At 43.3% G+C, this 21,733-nt stretch overlaps 1 protein-coding gene across 1 annotated transcript in view; it reads right to left on the reverse strand.

Moving 5' to 3' along the window:
* ZHX3 (zinc fingers and homeoboxes 3) overlaps positions 1-13,478 on the reverse strand; it is a 47,142-nt gene extending 33,664 nt beyond the window's left edge. The window contains exon 1 of the mRNA XM_028735002.2: positions 13,190-13,478. The gene's annotated coding sequence lies outside the window, so the exon portion shown is untranslated. The remainder of the gene's footprint in view (positions 1-13,189) is intronic.
* Between the last annotated feature and the right edge of the window lie 8,255 nt (positions 13,479-21,733).

Genomic DNA, 21,733 nt, shown 5'->3' on the forward strand with positions numbered 1-21,733 from the left:
TACTCCCCTCAGCTGATCTTGCTTGACCACTAATACGAAGGTGTTTTTAGCTTGCCTCCCCCTGGTTTCCCCCCTTATTTTAAAGAGCAATAGGCTTAGTCACCTATTGCTTTTAGGTGTTATTTGGCTGTGCGGACACACCAACCCCAGCTGCTACCTTTGGTGCATCTCATATTCCTGTCTTTCCTGGTTGTGCCCTTTGTAGCAACAACATTTGAGATGTGTCAAAGGGCTGTGAACCTGAGGTAAATGTTCATGTGGACATGACCTACCTTAATCCACATGAAGTTTCCTATGAACAAACCACACATTCCATTTGCCAATGTCTCCTTCACAGGTTCAAAGAGAATTTACTACCCCCCCCCCCACCAAAAAAAGAAATAGACATAAGTTTCTTCAAAGTTAATTTGGATATGCAGAGGCTATTAAAAATAAATTTAAGGAACTGCAGAAATAGGGGGAAGGAAGTCAAGTTTTGAAATGTTAAAATGATTGTAAAATTAGTGAAATGTATAAAACTAGTGAAATGTATAAACTTGAAAAGTATAAATAAAATTTGAAAAACTGAAAAAAGAAGAAGTTCCTATTCACCAGGGTGGGGGGAGGGAGTGAGCTGTAATCAAAATTCCTAATAATTCAATACCAAATAATGCTTTGAAAAGCAATTTGAGTATTACACTCTTGAAACAATTATCACTTGTGTACTTCAGCTGAACTATGCTAAATAAAGTATTGTATATTTGGTTTGCATTTCCCATCCCTGCAGCTATACAAAGATGTCTGTCTGTATTTCACTGTACTGTCATATAAATTAAATGGGTATGGCTCTACACAGAAGGGAATTCATAATATCAACAAAGTGAAAAGCTCCTAGGTTGGCTGCAGTAATTCATTGCTCAGTAGAGCTCCTAGAATACACACAGGGATTCTTCCTTGCTCAGATTCCTCCCCCAGGTATTGTTTTGTATACCTGAAGGAACATCTCCACCCCGTCATCCATCCTCTGACATCTAGAATCACATGGGAAGGACCTCTCTCCTCCAACCCTGGGTCTCAATCTTCCACCACCACACCATCTTCTCTGCCTTCCTACTGGTCCATCTGAGTCTGCCAAAGCATTCCTGCTTCTGATGGAGCCGAGGGGCCCATGGCACTTGGAGAGATGGAAGTGTATTTATTATCATTATTTCTGACTGCTCTTTTGTGCAAATCTGGCATACAGTGGTACCTTGGTTTAAGAACAGTCCTGTTTACGAAAGATTCCGTTTATGAACTCCGCAAAACCAGAAGTAGTGTCCTAGTTTGCGAACTTTGAAAGGTTGAAGGGCACCAGCGGCGGGAGGCCTCATTAGGGAAAGTGCGCCTTGATTTAAGAATGGTTTCAGTTTAAGAATGGACTTTTGGAACGGATTAAGTTCGTAAACCGAGGTACCACTATCCTAGAAAACTTGTTCTTCAAAAATAAAAATTAAAAAAAATGTAAAAGTTACTGTTGCAAGGACAAGCAAATATGTGTGTGCATGGCCACAGCTGGACAGGTTTCCAGAACTTATGGATGACAGGAAAATACTACTTGATGGGAGAGGACAACAGCATACAGAACAAATAAATTCCATGAAGGACCACCCACTAGTGTGGTCAGGAAACATCAAGACCGATCTCAGAGGCATAAAATTGAAAGCACTTGTGTGTGAACAAAGTTGCACAACTGCACACAATGGAACAGCAATCCACATACATATTATTGCCCTGGCGTGTGCACAGCCCTCTGTTAATGCCGCATTCGTAAAAGAGTTTTGCAATTTGATGCCAGCAAGAAACTTGAGGGTAATTGTCGGCATATGCCCCCTAGACCACAACCTGATATTTGAAAAGAAGTAATCTCAGCAGGTGGACGCAGGTGGCGCTGTGGGTAAAAGCCTCAGCGCCTAGGGCTTGCCGATCGAAAGGTCGGCGGTTCGAATCCCTGCGGCGGGGTGCGCTCCCGTCGCTCGGTCCCAGCGCCTGCCAACCTAGCAGTTCGAAAGCACTCCCGGGTGCAAGTAGATAAATAGGGACCGCTTACTGGCGGGAAGGTAAACGGCGTTTCCGTGTGCGGCTCTGGCTCGCCAGAGCAGCGATGTCGCGCTGGCCACGTGACCCGGAAGTGTCTTCGGACAGCGCTGGCCCTCGGCCTCTTGAGTGAGATGGGCGCACAACCCTAGAGTCTGGCAAGACTGGCCCGTACGGGCAGGGGTACCTTTACCTTAATCTCAGCAACATCTGTCAGTGAGAGAACTGTCATGTCATGATGATAATGAATCTGAAGCATTAGAGTCTTAGCTTTCTGACAGAATCCGTGCATGTTTTCAGAATGCTAGACTAATCTTTAGTGAATGCAACACAAGCAAACAATTCAGTAGTAGAGATCTGCTCTGCATGTGTAAGGTCTTTGGTTAAATCCTTGGTATCTCCTGGTTGGAAACAGTTCCTGCCTCACAGTAGACAATTTTGAGCTAGATCAATCTGTGGTCTGACTCAGTATAAGGCAGCAGCTACCTGTGAACTCACACTGACAGTTTAAAGGTAAAGGTAAAGGGACCCTGACCATTAGGTCCAGTCGTGACCGACTCTGGGGTTGCAGCGCTCATCTCGCTTTATTGGCCGAGGGAGCCGGCGTACAGCTTCCGGGCCATGTGGCCAGCATGACTAAGCCACTTCTGGCAAACCAGAGCAGCACACGGAAATGCCGTTTACCTTCCCACCGGAGCGGTACCTATTTATCTACTTGCACTTTGACGTGCTTTCGAACTGCTAGGTTGGCTGACAGTTTAGGTTTGACTTAACATTGGAACGACCATAGAATCCACTCCAATTACTGCTGGCAAATTGATTTACAGGTACCCAGTGGATGCTCTATCATAAAATGTTGTTGTCCCCTTAGCTAAACTAACCAGATAGTCAGGAAACACTTATTTTTATATATTTATTTTATTTATTAGACTGACATTCCACCCTTCCTCAAAAGCTCTCAGGGCTGTTCACAATATAAAAACACAAATATTTAAAACAGAAACAACAAAACAATAACTCCCTTTTCCAAATGCTGAACTTCTGAACTCTGGCAAATCAATCCAGTCTACATCTGAACTCTTGCAAATCTTATCTTCTTTCTTTTCAAACACTAGACTGTAAACAAGAAGATAGCCCAAAACACAAGCCATCTCATGAGGTACGCAAAATTCAAAAGTGTTAGGAGAATCAGTCCTACTAATGACTATTCTCAAAAGAGAACTAACAAATCTGGAAGTGTTTAATATCTTAGTTTTGAAGCTTGTTACGAGCCAGATGGCTCAGTATTACCACACCAAGACTGCAGCACAGGGCTAGAACATTTGAGTCATTATTGACTCAGAAGAAAATAAAACACTCCATGTTGCCTCCATGCTTCCCAAGGTGATTTCATTTTCTTACAAATTCTTCAACCCAAATATTAGCAGCTCTCCCCCTTGAACTTAGAAGACAAGCTACAGACATCACTTTTTTTATATAATTTTAAAAAAAAACAGTGCCCAGGAAGTAGTAGTAAGCAGCACTGTTAATACAGAAAGAGAGTGTGGTTTAGACTTGTATATCAAAATAGTAGGCAGGAAGATTAATATCACACTAGAGATAATGCTTGCTTCTTGTTCCCACAGCTAGAACAGTGCGGTTAATTTGACTGATCACAAGTAAAACCAAACTTAAAACAGAGCCTCTGAACCTAGGACTGACCACACCTGCTCCTGCTGCAATTAAAAAATGCCCCAAACTCCTGCACAGCGGGAGGACATTAAATTGGCATCACATTTTCAGTAAACACGGGAAGAGGAGGGACAAAAAAAGAGGGTTACTGCTAATGAACTATTCAGACTAGCACAACCATTCTTGGCTGCACCAAAAGGATGATTTTTTAAAAAATGAAGAAAAAGCAACAAACTGATAAGAGAACTAAAAGGCTGAGAACACAGGTGGCTGCTCTCATATAACTCAGGCGGCTGAGTTCATACAGCTCAGTACCGCCTGGCACCAACACCCAGAGTTTTAGACAAGGGTCCCCCAAAACCTACCTGCTGCGAATTAAACCACAATATTTTGCATGCAATGCAGACACTTTACTGCTAGAGCCCTTTCCAAATTAGCCCTCTTACAATACATTGGCTATTTTGTTAACCATTTTCAAACGCAGATATGTAAAGAAACAAGAATTCAGAAACAGATATCAACGCATCATGCAACATTACCTCAAGGACCGCCTCTCCCCATATAAACCGAACCTGACCCTGCAATCAACACCAGGGGCCTTCTTTTTGTGCCCCATTCACAAGAAGCCCAGAGGGCAGCAACACACAAACAGGCCTTTTCTGTGGTGGCTCCACACTTGTGGAATGCTCTCCCCAGTGAGGAGCTCCTGGAGTCGTCATTACATATATTCAGGCACCAGGTGAAAACTCTTCTCCATTACCAGGCCTTTGGCTGTTTAACATTTTGTGGTTTTTTAAATGTGTGTGGGGGGGGGGGAGGCTTACTGGTTTGTTTCTGTTTTCTTATGTATTTTGTGTTTTCATTTGGTATTTTTATGTTGTGAACAATCCTGTGATCTTCGGGTGGTATACAAATTTAATAAACAATAGTAATATTCTACTGTGCTCACAATGATTATTGTTGAGCATAAGAAATGCTTCCAGGCAACTTCAACTCACCTTATTGGATTTTGTTTATATTTCTGGAAGGGAAAAATCTGATGGAGTAAATATAAATCCATCACCATAAGTGTGCATATGGACCCATAATACAATGTTTTTTCTATTCCTTAAAATAAGTAAGTCATGCCTGGTTTTAGATGACAAGAACTAGATGACAAGTTTTAGGTATCTGTCCTTTAGCTGGGCCGAATTTTTTTTGGAAAAAAACTTTCCTACGCACTTTTCTCTGGTGTCTAGTATTTTTCCAGTACCACCAAAGCTTTGGTGTTGCCACAAAGGTGTACAAACATCTTCAGAGCAAACTAACTCCAATGTGAGGAGTAAAACAAACCCATATTTCCGAGAAATGAGGTAACTCTGTTTGGGAAGACGCTTTTGCCAACAATGAAATGAACAAGTAACTAAAAGCAAGATGTATGGAAGGCTCGCAATGTCACGGTGAAAATGTGGCCGCTTCACAAATAAACATATTGTTCCGTGTGGTGCTGCCTGTAGGTGACCTATGCCACTGATTTTCTGAATCAGGCCTTATTGCTGTCATAGCTGGTGCCTTTAATATTTCATTGTCTACCTGAACACACTTGCTTTCAACTGTGCTGGAGAAAAGTAAAGGCACCTTTCTCGCTTAAAGGTTCACACTTCTACAGTGGCTATCTGGTGTTCAATACAATGGGCTTATCTCATGCTGAGAGTTCTGAGATTCTATACTTCTCAATAATACCTATGGGATCCACAAAACCAACTGCAGCCCAACAGTTGCAGCCTACTAGGTGCTTGACACTGATGAAGTAAGAATGAACACCCTGATATTCTACAATAAACATTTTTCTTGTTGAGTTTCTCACCAACTTTTTAACTAAACACAGTGCTTCAGCAGGTAAAAGGTTTTGTATATTCTTAGCCCAATAGAAGCATTGGTCCAATAAAGAAAATTCTCATTCCAATCAATCACAACCCTAAATTTGTAAATAAACTTTGTGAAGTGTTGGGTTCACTTTTCTGCTCCTATTCTAACTACCCTTACCCAATAAATGAGGGTTATAATTATTCCCAGTCTAAGTAAAATGGATTTGTTTATTTAACAGACCTTAAAGACATTTACAAAAAACCTCAACAATATTAAAGTTAGCAATAAAGGACAGTTAAAAAGAGCTACTAATAAATGATATAGCTTTTGCCTCTAACCTGTTGTAAAACAGGCAACCTGTTAAAAGTAGCCACTTCTAAATAGACACTAAACACAACCAATTGTCAATGTGGAAAAATGTACCAGTTGGCAACCATTGTGGAAATATCAATAACTACTTACTTTCAGAAGCCAACACTGCCTTGTTTACAGGGCACAAAATTAACCCAGAGAACTTCCATGCGAGGTGTGGGCACAATGTTTACTTTGAATCAGGGTTCAAATCCCATGAGAGAATCTACTCTTCCAGCTCTAGTCCCTCATCTGCAAATAGGGACTAATTCTAGCCGACTTCACAGGGATTTTCAAAGGCTGATTGAGGCAAGCAAGGAAATCACCCTTCCTTTCCTTTGACCTCATAGTAACACGAAAGGAATTTCTAAGTATTCATTAAATGCACAGTGAGAACCAAAGCTCATATAGCTCCTCAGAGGCTGAAACCCCAGCGCTGGCAACACCTCATATACCCAGTTTACAATCTTCTGAAAGGTGAATGCTGGCAGCCAGCATTACCCAGCAGCAAAACTGTATTCAGACCTGCGTCCTAATCCCAGCTCCAAGGTTTGTCAGGATGCAGTGCACTTCAGCTCCTCATTTGCAATAAAGGAGTCCCACCATGCTGTTATAAAGACATTAAAACCGACTGGAAAATATATTTAAATTTCATAAGATGCCTAACGCAAATACTTGTTTGTCTTGCGGCGTCAATAGGTTCTAACAATTCATCTCTCGCTGACTGATGAGATGCAGTACGGATGAAGAAACCAAAATAGCAGAAATGGGTTCAGGTGCCAAGGCACCTATGTTCCAGAATGAGCATAACAGAGACACTGAATATCTTCTTCACAGGGCTCTTACATAAATGATACATAATGTTTATATGCTATTAGCAAGAACAACACAAGACAAATTGTGTGTCTATTTCAGGGCCCTCTGGGAGAGTTATTATTTTGTTCTGTTCCTTAGGAACATATGAGTCTTGCTGGGTTAGACTGAAACCTGCCTAGTCCAACATCCCTTTTCCCAGAGTGGTCCACCAGATGCCTCTGGGAAGCCCACAAGCAGGACATGAGCTTACAATATGTCTAACTTGTTGCTGCCGCTGCTCCTCTTCCTGTTCTTTATAATACCTCTTATTCTGGAGACAGCATATAGAGCTAGCACAGGATAGTGACTAGAGTAACTAAGACTTGGGAGGCCAGGAGTGGTATTCAGCCGAGTTTCAAAATTAGTGGATCTATGTTAGTCATCTTCATTAATTCCATTGGGTCTACTCTTGAGTAAAATAAAAGGCAGAGCCACACCATACATTTAAAGTACATGTAGTATACATTTCTGGGAAAGATGGAGGGCACAAGGAGAAGGGGACGACAGAGGACGAGATGGTTGGACAGTGTTCTCAAAGCTACCAGCATGAGTTTGACCAAACTGCGGGAGGCAGTGGAAGACAGGAGTGCCTGGCGTGCTCTGGTCCATGGGGTCACGAAGAGTCGGACACGACTAAACGACAACAACAGTATACATTTAAAGTGAATGACTTTCCCCAAAAAATCCCGGAGACTATAGCCTGTTAAGAGTACTGGGAATTGTAGCTCTGTGGGGGAAACTAGAATTCTCAGGATTTCTATGTTTTAAATGTGCACTGGACATGCTTTAAATGTATGGTGTAGAACTGCCCTTAGTTGAATACCACCCTAGGGTTCAAATCCTCACTCAGCCATGAAGCTCACTGTGTGATCTTGAGCCATTCACTCTTTCACAATCTAACCTACCTTTCAGGGTTGTTGTGCAGGATAAATGTAGGGGGGGGGGGACCAAATAATTCACTTTGAGCTTCTTGAAGAAAATGCGAGACATAAAAGTATAAATAAAGAAATCCAGCCTTTGCGACTAGTAGACCTTGGAGAGCCACTGCTATGCATTTGCAATCACAAAGTCCCATGTTCAATTCCATGCATTCCCAGTTAGGGAAGCCACTGTCAGTCTAGGTTGATGAAGCTGAGCTAGATATGGTCTGAACCAGTGCTGCTTTTTTTTTTTTTTTAGAAAAAGAGGTGTCAGACCTCACCATGAACACCTCCCTTGTTCTCTTAGAATGGCAATTGCAACTACTTGAAAGGTGCCGGAATTTTGTTCCTGTGAGCCCCCCCTGAAAAAAAGCCCTGAGTCTAACCCCATAAGGTAGCTTTACATACATTTTTGTTTACTTCGACTGGAGTCCATGACAAACAAACTGAAGCAATATCCTGCAGAGATGTATACAGATTTGTAAACGTATCAATGGGAATGTTCATACATTCAGCTATGAAAGAAATTTTCCTAAAGCACTTTGCACATTCATGCTGCAGTCCTGCTGTTCACAAGCTCCATTGGCTATAGTGGGATTTATTCCTGAGTAAGCATGCATACGACTGCACTGTAAAATTGATGGTCAGGGAACAGGGAATATGAATTTTTAAAAATTATCGTCATCGGATCTGGACTAGAATTGCAACACTTCAACACACAGCCAACTTAATTAACACAGCAACAATTAAGCAAGGCCAATCTGCTGCTATAAACACAATTCTCCTTTCAGTTCATTTCCTCCTTCTCCTCACAGGTTCTCTGCTCCACTTGATTTTGTTGCTCTTTTGTAATCCTTCATGCTCTTACCGGGGGGGGGGGGGGGATCGAATTCATTTGCCATAAGTAGTTCCAGTTCATGAGAAAACTTTTGGCTCTTGCCTATCCATGGAGAATTAGCCAGCAAAGTTTCTTAGGACACAATGATCCCAAGTTTGGGACTAACAGAATACAAGTGCTTACATGGAAAGAACATGGAGTAAACTAAAATCTAAATTAAAATTGCAGATGGGGGAAAATATTGCCTAAAATAATAAATGGTTACACTGTGTTTGTTCCCAACACCTGCGATTAGAACTCTTGAGGGGTGGGATTGAGAAAAGGTTAAAAAGTAAAGATTTGATGGGGGAAGGAGAAATGTTATGGGAGTACATAAACATTAGATTTCAGAATTTCTTCCTTTCTTTTTTAAAAAAAAAAATCCAGCAGGAGAGTTTTTAAAACATAATAATTCCAGACCAGTCATTTCCCAGAAATGTTAACCATCCAAGTGAAAGTGACGCAAGACCCCAGCACACGCTCTTTCCATCTGCGATTGGCATCCCACTCAAACATTTCCAGTTCCCAAGATCCTCTGCAGCTAGCTAAGTGCAAATAAGAGGTCCCTGAGTCCAGAGAGGTCTTGCCTGCCAATGCAAGTCTTGCAGAAGGCCTGATTACAACACTACTCCTATCAGTGACATACTAGTTTTGGTTCCCGGTATCAGGAGGAGGAGAAAAACCTAGGTCTTAGGTTAGGATGGGAAGATATGTGTGTTGCTTCCAATAATTGCTGCAAATTCTTCAAGTGATCATCGTCAAATCATTTCACAGCAGTTGCTTCTGTTGGTTTTTATCACTGCTGTTCCCTGTTATTTATACAAAACCCATAATGTCTTTTGTAAAAATCTTACTTGTCATCACAGTAATTCAAAAAAAGGCAAGTAACTATTATTCCTAATATACAGATGAGGAATCCAGACGGATGCAACCAGTCTACTCATTATATGCAATTGTGAGTAAATTTGCTCTGCCTTAAAAAAAGAAAAGAAAAAGCAACAATTGGGAGCAGCGGAAGGGCCTGTGGGAGTTTAAGTCTGTCCCTGTCCATTGTTCCCTCTCTCCCTAAAAATTGCTTCCACCTGCTTTTAGCCCTGCAGCAAACCATATACCAGTTCCCATACACTTCCACAAAGGGAAAAAAGAAGCTGGGGCAGATATTGAGTGGAAGCGTGCTTCAAGAGGGAAGGCTTAAGCACACTGCCACTGGTCTGTAAATTTTCCACAGGCAACTGAACTCACTCTGTACAAAATTACACTTCAAAAAAAAAATGTTATTTTGTGCTAAAACCATAGCACACAGAGAAGGAAGAGTGGCTATGCTAAGTTTTGACTGGCGCTGCTCAGAGTCCAGGAACTTTTAGTGTCTCCTCTACTTGAACTTTTCCATTCCAGCTGGTCATCAGGATAACTTGTAGCCAATAACTTGAACCTGAGTTTGCTTATTCGCTTATTTCCTCCTCCCTCCCAATCATTTTTTCTTTTTGTGTCATTACAAAAGGGGCTGTGATTTTTTTAAATTTGGGGTGGTAGTGATTTGCAAGCCATTCTGGGAGTCTTTATTTTTTGGCTAAAGATAAGGAATTGGGGAAAGAAGCTTTAAATGAACAAAAATTAAAAAGTTCTTGGCTAGCTCGGACCACACCATCAAAAAAATCATTTTCTTTGAATTTCTAAGCAACAAAGACCAAGTGTGTCATGAACTTTTTTAGGCAGCTGCTACAGCCACTTGAAAGAAAACAAACCTGTTATGTTTATGCATCAATGTCAAGCTAAGTACTTAACGTGGTGTTGTTTTCAAAAAGGGAGAAAAGGCTCCGGAGAAAATGCCAGTGGTTTATTTTAATATACCAAATGCGGCTGCCATGCTGTGTCCGGTTTGAAGTTAGCAGCACGTTGCAAAAACAGACTGCGCTGGCAGCCGCTTGTTACAGAGGCACAGGATTATAAATGAGAAATGACACAGGTAAATACACTGTTCGCCACAAGCTGGCATGAACGCAACATCAGGGCCAAGCAAAAGTGCAATGCACAATGCAACTCAATGCTGTTGTGACACACATACCAACTGCTCTCAACTGTGGCCCACTGCATAGGAGTATCACCTCCAGGCTGCACCTCAATAAACAAACAACAACTTCTGACACACTGAGGAAATCTTAGCTTCCATGTTTAAGATCCACATTTTCAGTCCTCAGAAATATTTGGGAGAGGGTGTGTAGTGTTGGGGCGGAAGAGGGAAGGCATCCACATTCTATGAAAACCAGAAACTTGTTACTAAACTGACGTCTTACAAGGTAACTTACACAATATATTTTAACTGTACGTGATGTAGGCAACTTCTAAATAGAGCAGTTGTTTTTAAGAAGAGTCAACACAGCCATGCCAATACACAGTGAATCTTTACATTGCAAAAATATTTTTCTGCATCATGTTTTCCTACTTTCAAAACACCTTCTTACTACTGCAACTTCCTGGATAAACAGCTCTCTGACCTTAAGAGATGCCTATTGGAATAAACAGCAAATAAAATCTTTTGACACCTGAAGCGCTTACAGATTTATTGTGGAATCACTTTCATAGAATAGAGTCCACTTCATCAAATAAAGTTGATGCTTGATTATTTTATATGTGTATGCATACATGTGTGTGTATACACAAACATATAAACATATATATTTTTTTAAAAAGTAGATTACCCTTCATTAGGAATTCAAAAGCAGTTTACAATAATCTTCATAAAAATCAGTACAATAAAACCAGGAAATATACAATGTCCACTGTATATTTATATATGAATTAAAAATCATCACAGACTGTACTTTTTAGCATTTCATGGTCATTTGACCTCAGTTTATATTTTTTCCCCTATGCTTGTTTGTCCATGTGGCTATATAAACACTGATAAATGCACACACCCTTGTCAAATGGGAACACTACTCCAGACATCTAAGTAGATTCCAGGCCACAAAAGCGTAGGCCACATTAAATTTGTAGTCTTCAAGGTGCTACAACATTCTGTCGCAGTCCCTCCTGCCACACACACACACACACACACACACACACACACACACGGAGAGTAACATAGCTAGGGATGGCAATCTCAGAGATCAGGTAAAAAAAATTATCAAGGCTTTCCTTTCCTTCCTAGCAAAATAGTGCGAGAAGTAAAGAAGTCAGTGGGAAAATATGAATGCAATGTGACAGAACCCAACAAGGGGATGAAATATTATTAATAACAACATTTGTATAGTGCTTTCAAGTGTCTCATGGAAGTGTTCAAAGTGCTTCATAAGCATTATCTAGATGAAATCCTTTAAAATCCTGTAGAGCAGGTATGGCGAATCTGTGGCCCTCTAAATGTTGTTCAACTACAATTCCCACAATTCCTGATAAGTGGCCATGCCAGCTGGGGTTGATGGGAGTTGCAATCTAAAAACATCCTAGATCCCCCACCCCTGCTGTAAGGTTAGTCAGTGTTATTATGGCTGGGTAGCCCTTAGCCAGGTACAGGTAATCAAAAGAAAATGAGCTATCCAGCAAGATTTTAGGGTAGGAGTGACCATCCTGGTGGGACTGAGAAACAATGATCAACCCTAACCTCACTCACCTGGGAGTAAGCCCCATTGAATTCAACAGGACTTACTTCTAAGTAGACGTAGTTAGAATTGATTGCACTGGAAGAAACCAGAGTCACCATAAATATAGCCCTTGCAGTGATTGGAAAGAAAAGTAAACAAACCAATGGAGAAGATTTTTTAAAAACTTTCTGAAGGGGCATAGAAGTTAGAAACCTAGAAAAGTTTAGCAAAGGTAGCATGTCTCTCTCTCTAATTCTTGCCATTCTTAAGGCAAGGGCCAGGCTGTCAAAAGCAAAGCTATTTAAGGAATGGAGTTGAGAGGCAGCTTCCCGGCTGAGATGGAGGAGTGGGAAACTGAAGGATGGATTGGACAAGTTACTAAAAAGTCCAGGGGCCAGAGGGGTGGGTGTGTGGATGACAAGAACCTGTAGGTATGGATTGCGTAAATGAGAGAGTCAGGAGAGCCAAAGATCAACGACAGCAGGCTCGAAGCATGGAGTGATAGGGTGGCCACCCCGTCCGGGGTGGGTGGGGAGTGAGAATCCTGCGACCGGGGGGAGGGGGGAGAGAATCCGTGGTTCTGGGAAGACAAAGGGACACGGATCCTGGAGTGTGTTGATGTGGGAGAAGAACCGTGTCCAGAAGCGCAGGGTTCCCGGAAAGGGGTGGGAGAAGCAATGACAGCCTGGGAGCCCAGGTTGGGGGTCCTGGGGAAGGAAAGGGTCAGGGGGAGAGGGCATGAGTGGGAACCGAGGGGGTGTAAGGTGGTGGTGGTGGGGAGGACTTTGGAGGGGTCCTATGCTTGTCCCAGGGGAGAGAAGAGGACATGATGGACGGGAAGGGTCTGCGACGAGTAGGGGGCGTGTGGGGGCCACTGACCGAGAGAGGGAAGGAAATTTGGGGGGTTTAGGGGGGTGCGAGCCCCCCAGGTGGCACTCACTGGAGTGGGACCAGCCATGGGCAGCACCTCCGACGTGGGAGGGGGGGGAGGCTGAGTTCGAGCCCCCGAAGGGTCGCCGCCGGGCGGGACTCACCTCCTGCCGTCGCGGCTTCGCCGGCTCCGGGTCCCGAGCGAGGCGGGAGGAGGAGGAGGAGGCGCGTCCTGCTGCCGAGGCCCCGACGGCGGCTCCGTCCTGTGCGAGGGAGGAGGAGGGACGGCGCGTGGGGGGGGGGGGCTTGCCGAACCGACGTAAGGCTCGGGAGGGAGTGGACTCAGCGGGCTCGCAATGCTGGGAAGTGGGAAGGAGCGCGGGGGGCGGGCGGAGTGGCGAGCGCGGCGCGGGCGGGCGCAGCAAACAGCGCCGATTGGCAACACTGTAATCTGGAGTGGCCGCGAGGAGGGCGGGGGGAGAGGGAGGGATCTGGGCCTGGAGGGGAGGGCTGACGTCACCGGAGTCGGGGCCGGGGCGTGCGCATGCGCCGTGCTGGCTAAAGTCGAGTTGGGCGACGTTGCTTTGCTCAGCCGGCGAGAGGGGAGATTGCTTCTTGTTCTCTCCCTCGGCTTCTCATTTTTCGGCGCCCCTTTCCCTTCAAATTCAGCAGTTGTTTCCACGTTTCCTCCTTTTATTTTTATTTTCCAATTTTTTTTATTGATTTTCCATAAACAGACAAACAAACAAACAAACATAAATCTTAAGTGTATTAATTCCACTTTTGTTTACATTGTTGGGTGACTTCCTCGACTCCCCCTAGCTGAGTTTCAATGTATTTCATTGTAACAGTTTTCCAAAACTATTTTCACATAAAATTTACTTAGTCAATTAACATCTTTCTTTTCATTTGCACTTTAGACATATTATTCTATAACATCACATATTTAAACCCTAGGCCAATCTGGTTCTTGCAAGTAGTTCTATTTAGGTTATCTTAGCATATTTAGCTAAATAGTCTTTAAATATTTAGCTAAATAGTCTTTTGTTATGTACTGAGTTGAATAGGATCCAAACTGCAGCAGTCTGATTGGTCCTAGAACAATAGGATCCAAAAGGCAGCAGTCTGATTGGTCCTAGAACAATGCAGCAGTATGATTGGTTGGCAGGAACTACCCAATCATGCTCCAGATAGAAGTGAACCCACAACCTGATTGGCTTACAGTAGAATTCCGGAATTAGCCAATCATGTGCAGCCCATTGTGTAAATAATGTATATAAAGCAGATACTTTGAGGGGACTTTCATTCATTCCTCCTCACCACTATGAGCTGAATAAAGAGCATGAAATCACTTTGCGACTCTGAGTATATTTCATCTTTAAATCCTCCTTTTATTAAAAGAAAGCAAGATTGGTGGCCCTCAGCTCAGCAGAGCAGAAATTTGCAATGGAGGGACCTACATTTGGGAGACCCTTTCGCGACCAGCAACATAGGGGTCCAGGGGTCTTTGGTCCCCCCATATTTTATTCAAGTTGGCACCCCTGGCCAGCAAGGAGGTCTCTGGGTAACCACTGCTATCTTCTTCAATGGGGCTGTTCCATGACAGATCACACCTTTACAACCTCTGTGCTGCTGACCCTCAAACTTTGGGGTGGTTGAAATACATACATACAACAACAAATCAATTTCAGCCATGCGACTCAAATTGGGTCCACTAAACCCAATGTTTTTAAACAATGTGGACTAGAGTTGCTTATGGGGCCCCTATGGGATTAGAGGTCCTGAAGTTTAAGCTTTGTTGGTTTCATAGTAGATCTGACCCTGCCTGCAAGCTATGGCAAAAGGGGCACAATGCTTCACATCTGAAGAGCCCTGTTGGATCAAGACTAGGGCTCCTCCAGTCCTCACAGTGGCCAAGCTGTGGGCCAGCAGGACCAGAGCACAGCAGAATTCTCCCCAGTTGTGATTCCCAACAACATTTATTCTCAGAGGCATACTTTCTCCCAACAGTGGAGGTAGAACTTACTCGTCTGGCCACTGTCACCATAAATTGGTCTAAATCCTTTTAAAGCCATATAGCCACCACAGGGTTTTGCAGCAGTTGGAACCTCCAAACCAGGCCCATAGACCCAGAGCCGGCTCTGCCATTAGGCAGCCTGAGGTGGCTGCCTCAGGCAGTAGAAGACGACAACCCTAAAAGGGTTGGTGACCCCTTTATAGGGTAAAAAAACAGCACATGGGATCAAGAAAAAGGGGATTTGTGAAAGGACTGTTTTGGAGTGTGCTGCCATATGGATGAGTGCAGGGATTAGCATAGCACACAGGTCTTGATTACTTATCCCCTAGTTGACTTGCAGTGTGACAATGTAACCCACCCACCAACAAGGCTAATTAAATATAACTACTCAATTGACATCAGATTTAACCGGGGAGTAAGTTAGGATTGCACTATAAACTGGTAGAAGCAAGGGGAAGTACCATTGCCTGCTTATCTCATCTGGGACATGGTTGGCCAAATTGTGTCCACTTTCGATAAGCCACAAACCAGGGGAAAGACCTCTTGAAAATAGGGCACTGGGAGGCAGACTCTGGTCTCAGTAGGGACATGGAGTGCATACAGTTTTGTAGAGGGCCAGAACTGGATACAGCTGATATTTAGAGAAGCCTAGCAAAAAGTAGTAGTGTTGTTGTTTTTAAAAAGATGGCTAGATATGGTAGTTTGTAGCTGGTTGTAAGCAACTGTGTCATTTTCTGAAACAATTATAATTTGTCAGAAATGTTCACAAAATAGTTAGTCTCTGTTTTTTGTTTTGTTTTGTTTTCTGCTGTATACTGTCTCAAGGCATATGTTTGCCAGATACAGTACTTGTCAAATTATTTAAAAACAAAACAAAACAACAACCTTCAGAGAACAGGAATCCGTGGCTTCCTAAGCAGTGCAATGCTATGCATGTCTATTCAGAAGTAAGTTCTATTAACTTCAACAGGACAGCAGTTTAGGCAATGCATCCTTCAGGGACAGTTTTTCGTGTAATGAGACCAAGCAATGTGACAATACGGGGACAGTTTTGTAGTTTATTCATATTCCAGAGAATGGCTTCGAAAATGCAAACTTTTCTCATTGGGGCAAGGTTCAAAAAGAAGGGATTAACTATGAATGCAGGGCAAAAACCATGCATGTTTACTCAGAAGTAAGCCCCACTGTGCGTAATGGTGCTTAGTTCCAGTCAAGTGAGAATAGGACTGCAACATAGTCTATGATTATTGAAATAAATACGATGTCTATGAAACAAAACACACACACTAAAATAACCAAAACAGACACTGTTTATCTTGAGAACACTTGGGGGTGGGGGGGAATAGTACGTTCAGAAAGTAACACATCAGTTTACAACCAGTTACTTTTGTTACAATGTATTCACTATATTTTATTTAAAGGTACAATTTATCAGGCTTCAAGCTGTCTCTCCTGCGGAGTTCAGGCCAAAAAGAACATAAACTTGTTTCATACATACGGGTGTGACTTTATAAATAAAAATATGTGCCAATATACTTCCTGCACTCCTGCTATTTCCATTTCAGGATGGCTTCCCAGTACAGCCTGTTTAGATAATGATGTATTTGTGCACACCTGACTTGTCTTCACCCTGCACTGAGTCACCGGAATGGCACCTATTGATTTCAATGGGACAACAATATTTAACTGCCTCACCCTGAAGTTCTGCTTTAGATGATGGTGCAAACAGTAGCATGTGCCACCACACCTAACAGGTGGGGCTGTGCCTGTATGGAGGCTGGAGGAACAAAGGAAGCTACCTTATACAAGGTCAGCTTACCTGATATTGTCTAGTTTGACTGACAGCATCTCTCAAAGATTTGTCCCATAACCTGATTCCTTTAGCTGGGGATGCCAGGGGCTTTCAGTATATAAAGGGTATCTTTTATATATTTATATATATCTTTTCTAGGGATGCAGGTGGCGCTGTGGGTTAAACCACAGAGCCTAGGACTTGCCGATCAGAAGGTTGGCAGTTCAAATCCCCGCGACGGGGTGAGCTCCCATTGCTCAATCCCTGCTCCTGCCAACCTAGCAGTTCAAAAGCACGTCAAAGTGCAAGTAGATAAATAGGTACCACTCCAGCGGGAAGGTAAACGGCATTTCCGTGCGCTGCTTTGGTTTGCCAGAAGTGGCTTAGTCATGCTGGCCACATGACCTGGAAGCTGTACGCCGGCTCCCTCGGCCAATAAAGCGATATGAGCGCCGCAACCCCAGAGTCAGTCACGACTGGACCTAATGGTCAGGGGTCCCTTTACCTTTACCTATATATCTTTTAAGATTCCAAGGTTGTGTGCACACCATATATAATTTCCCCCAAAGCATCCTGGGAACCTCACAGAGCTACAATTCCTAGCACCCTTAACAAACTACAGCTCCCATGATTCTTTGGGGGAAATGATGCACTTTAAATCCATGGTGTGTATGCAGCTTTTTGAGTTGGGTCAAATATCAATTCAATGCTACCATACTTAAAATTAATAACATAAATACTGAGACTTAACTTCTACACCATATACTTAAAGCACATGACTTCCCCCAAAGTATCATGGGTACCGTGGTTTGCTACTATTCCCAAGCCCCATTAACAAACTACAGTTCCCAGGGTTCTTTGGGGGACGTCATGTGCTTTCAATGTGCATTAAATGTATGGTGTGGATGTTTGACCTCTGTTGCTCCACTTCTCAGCAGAGCTTCCAAAGAACCCTATGGAAGGTAAGTCATAAAAATAAATAAATACAATAAATGCCAATACACGCTTCAACAACAAAGGGCAATAAGCAAATGATGCAACAGAATCGTAAAAACCAAACAGGCCATAATCACTACTCACTTTATGCCACTTTTAATATGCACTCAAAGTGATTTACAACAAAAGCATGACCACACAAAAAACTGCATAGGAAACCATTCAAAACAATGTCATAATAAGAAAAGTATGTAATAAAGCAATAACAATCTTTTTCTTTTCTTTTTCAAAAATTACAATAATTTTGTCACCAGCAGGAAAGAAGCAGCCTCTGGCCTAGATGGCAGCAGCAACCGGAGGGTGACTCCTTTTAAAATAACTGCAGTGGGAGGTGAGGCCACAACATTCAGGGTCAGCAGATGAGTAAACCATCTCTCAGGGAGGAGTTGTATCCAGTTAAGTTAGGCTCATAGTAGACTTATTGAAATTAATGAAGTCTGTTCATTTTACTGGGTCTACTCTGAGTAAACTAACATTGGCTACAACCCCAAGTCTACAGGAATTCAGCTGAATAATATGGTGCCAAGTAGCTACTGAGATGAGGGATAGCTCAGATGGTAAAGCAGGAGACTGTCAACCTCGGGGTTGTGGGTTCAAGTCCCACGTTGGGTGAAAGATTCCTGCATTGCAGGGGGTTGGACTAGATGATCCTCATGGTCCCTTCCAACTCTACAATTCTATGTTCTTTGAGGGAGAATTGTAGCAGATTGGATTTGCCGGTTGGCCACAATCCCAGAACTTTACGGTAAAACAATAATAAATATTAAAATTTCAGCACCAGCTCAGGAAAGCAAAAGGCTCATTTTCCAAACAGAATAGTCTTCACTGTCATTTGAAACGTTGACATTGAATTTGGGGATGTGAGCATTTTACGGGAGTTCCAAAGACACAAAGCCAACACTGAGAAGCCTCATAGCTCAAACAGTGGCAGAACCATCAACCAAACCTCCTCAGACAATATCAGACCCCATGGAATGGGAGGAACATATAAACAAAAGTGTTGATTTAAATAATCCTCCACCACCCTAGTGCCAGGGACGCGGGTGGCGCTGTGGGTTAAAGCCTCAGCGACTAGGACTTGCCGATTGAAAGGTCGGCGGTTCGAATCCCCGCAGTGGGGTGCGCTCCCATCGCTCGGTCCCAGCGCCTGCCAACCTAGCAGTTCGAAAGCACCTCCGGATGCAAGTAGATAAATAGGGACCGCTTACCAGCGGGAAGGTAAATGGCGTTTCCGTGTGCTGCGCTGGCTCACCAGATGCAGCTTTGTCACGCTGGCCACGTGACCCGGAAGTGTCTGCGGACAGCGCTGGCTCCCGGCCTCTTAAGTGAGATGGGCGCACAACCCCAGAGTCTGTCAAGACTGGCCCGTACGGGCAGGGGTACCTTTACCTTTACTTACCCTAGTACCCTCCAGATGTTTTGGACTACAACTCTGATCAACCCCAACCAGCATGGGAGTTGTCATTTGGAAACAACTGGAAGACATTAGATTGGTGAAGGCTGATTTGATTCTAAGCCTTGAAACCAGAAACCTCAGGACTCATCCATTAAATCCCATGACCCACTGGTTGAGATCGCTCATGTGCCCTGAGTGACTTTATATTTAGTCTGCACCTTCTGCATTTAATTTCCCTCTGACAGCATTGTTTATAATTCCACCATGCCACAACCATGTGTGCACCTGTAACTCAGGATAAACATTTCATGGCTTCTGATTATAGTTTGCAGAAATGTATGTCATAATAGATTTTATAGTCTTTAAGGTGCCGCAAGTGTCTCTGTTGGTTTGAAGACATTTCTGTGGAAATGCATCTATCAATTCGGTTTGATAGATTTTATGATATGTGAAATGTCTAGGCTTTTAAACTTATTAAAGACATTTTAAATTGTTATTCATATGTCAATTAATAGACTAAGCTAAAAATTATATTTACATTTGGTAAAAGCAATATTTCTGAAGCAAAAACATACTTTGTAGAGTATGAACATGTTTGCTTGCCATTCACAGCTTTTTATAAACATATTACAAATAATAATAATTATTTAATTGCTATCTTTTTCATCAATTAAATGAGCTTTAATTGATTTTTCTATCCAGCGCTAGAAATGACATTTGATACCTCCAAGCAAACCGAGTTGGCCATCTCCTGAGTGCACATTTTCTATCTGTGCCCTGTTCTCGGAGACCCCCAACAAAACTGTGGACAAATGCCTGACGTTTTCCAAAGCACACAACGCATGATCCCTGCATTTTGAAATCAGTCAGCCCTGAAAGTGAATCCACCCAGGCTTGGCTAAGGTTTTGTTTCACTGCATGGGAATTTACATTCTTCAGGGAAACTGACACCGAGTTTCAGTCATTCTTTCTTTTTTTTCATCCCTGTGTTACTGTTTGCTGAATCACCTCTTTTGAAAAGCCTCTTTGTTGATCTTCTGCGGAAACCCAGAGCCCCCTTTTCAGAGAACCATCTGAGAGGAGGCAGAGAGAAGAAGCAGCACACTTTGCCAGGCTTCCTCCCTCTGTCTCTCTCTGTGTCTTTAAATGGCTCTTTATCGCTCTTCCTGAGAGAAGAGTGGGCAGGCTGGGAAATCCCTTTAAATGTCCCTCCTCCTCTCAGTGGGGATTCCCTCTGACCTGAAGCAGTGTGGTAAAGCAGAGAGAAGGAGAGGGTGTCACAGAGCCAGTTGCTAAGGGAGGGCTGCTGTGTCTCCTTTTCACTTTAGACCACAGCACTGCAATGTGGAAGCAACAGCAGCAGCAATAACTTGTTCAAACCCAGAACAATGTCTCGCTCCCCACCTCCCCAAGTACTGTATATTTCTGCTTGCTATTTGTCTGCCAAAGCAGGATTCCTGGACTGACTGCTAAAGAAGCATGGTGGGCTCATCCATGCTGCCACTTGCCCCATGCCTAGGAAGCATGGGTCTGAGAGGTTTTCTGCTTGCCCTGCACTATCTAGGCACAGGTCCAAGCAGTTGTGCCCTTGCCCCACACCTTTTCCTGGGAAAACTCACTCTTCAGCTCTGAATTGGAGCAAACATCAGTCTGGAGTAAACTCAAATTGCTGTTTGCTTAGATCAGGGGTCAGCAAACTTTTTCAGCAGGGGGCCAGTCCACTGTCCCTCAGACCTTGCAGGGGGCCGGACTGTACTTTTTTGGGGAGGAATGAATTCCTATGCCCCACAAATAACCCAGAGATGCAGTTTAAATAAAAGGACACATTCTACTCATGTAAAAACACGCTGATTTCTGGACCATCTGTGGGCCAGATTTAGAAGACGATTGGGCTGAATCTGGCCCCCGGGCCTTAGTTTGCCTACCCATGGCTTAGATTGAGCACTAAAGTGTTTGTGTCCCCCCCCCCCGGGGGGGGGGGGGGAGCAGCAGGAGAAGAGGAAGTGTGGATAATTCCACAGTCACTACACTCACACTTTCTTTCTATATATCTTGCCGTCTTCTTGTTTATATTCCATGTATCTGTCTAGGCCGGAACCAGCATATGACATGCAATGGCATGTTATTAGATATTTTTCTGTTGTACTGTGGGCCACTTTGGAATGGATATAGCAACAGCAATGACAACAGGTTCCTGAAAGGTGTTGCCTTGGTTTCCCCCATTACTAATACTCTTACAATACCAAGGAACTGAAGTGCCCAAGTTTAGCTTATACTAGCAATGCCATTAGTATAACCAGATAGGTTGCCAAGTGTGTTCTGGAAATTAATCTGGAGTTAGAGCTGAGCCAAATGGTTTTGTGTTCATCTGAAGGGCACTGGCCTCAGTGGGAGAACATCTGCGTGTGTGCAGAAGGTTACAGGTTCAGCGCCTGGCACCATTAGGTAGGGCTGGAAGAGACCCCTGCCTGAAACCATGGAGGGCTGCTGCCAGTCAGCATAGACAA

The sequence above is a fragment of the Podarcis muralis genome, chromosome 5 (assembly GCF_964188315.1).
Source record: "Podarcis muralis chromosome 5, rPodMur119.hap1.1, whole genome shotgun sequence".
NCBI lineage: Eukaryota > Metazoa > Chordata > Lepidosauria > Squamata > Lacertidae > Podarcis > Podarcis muralis.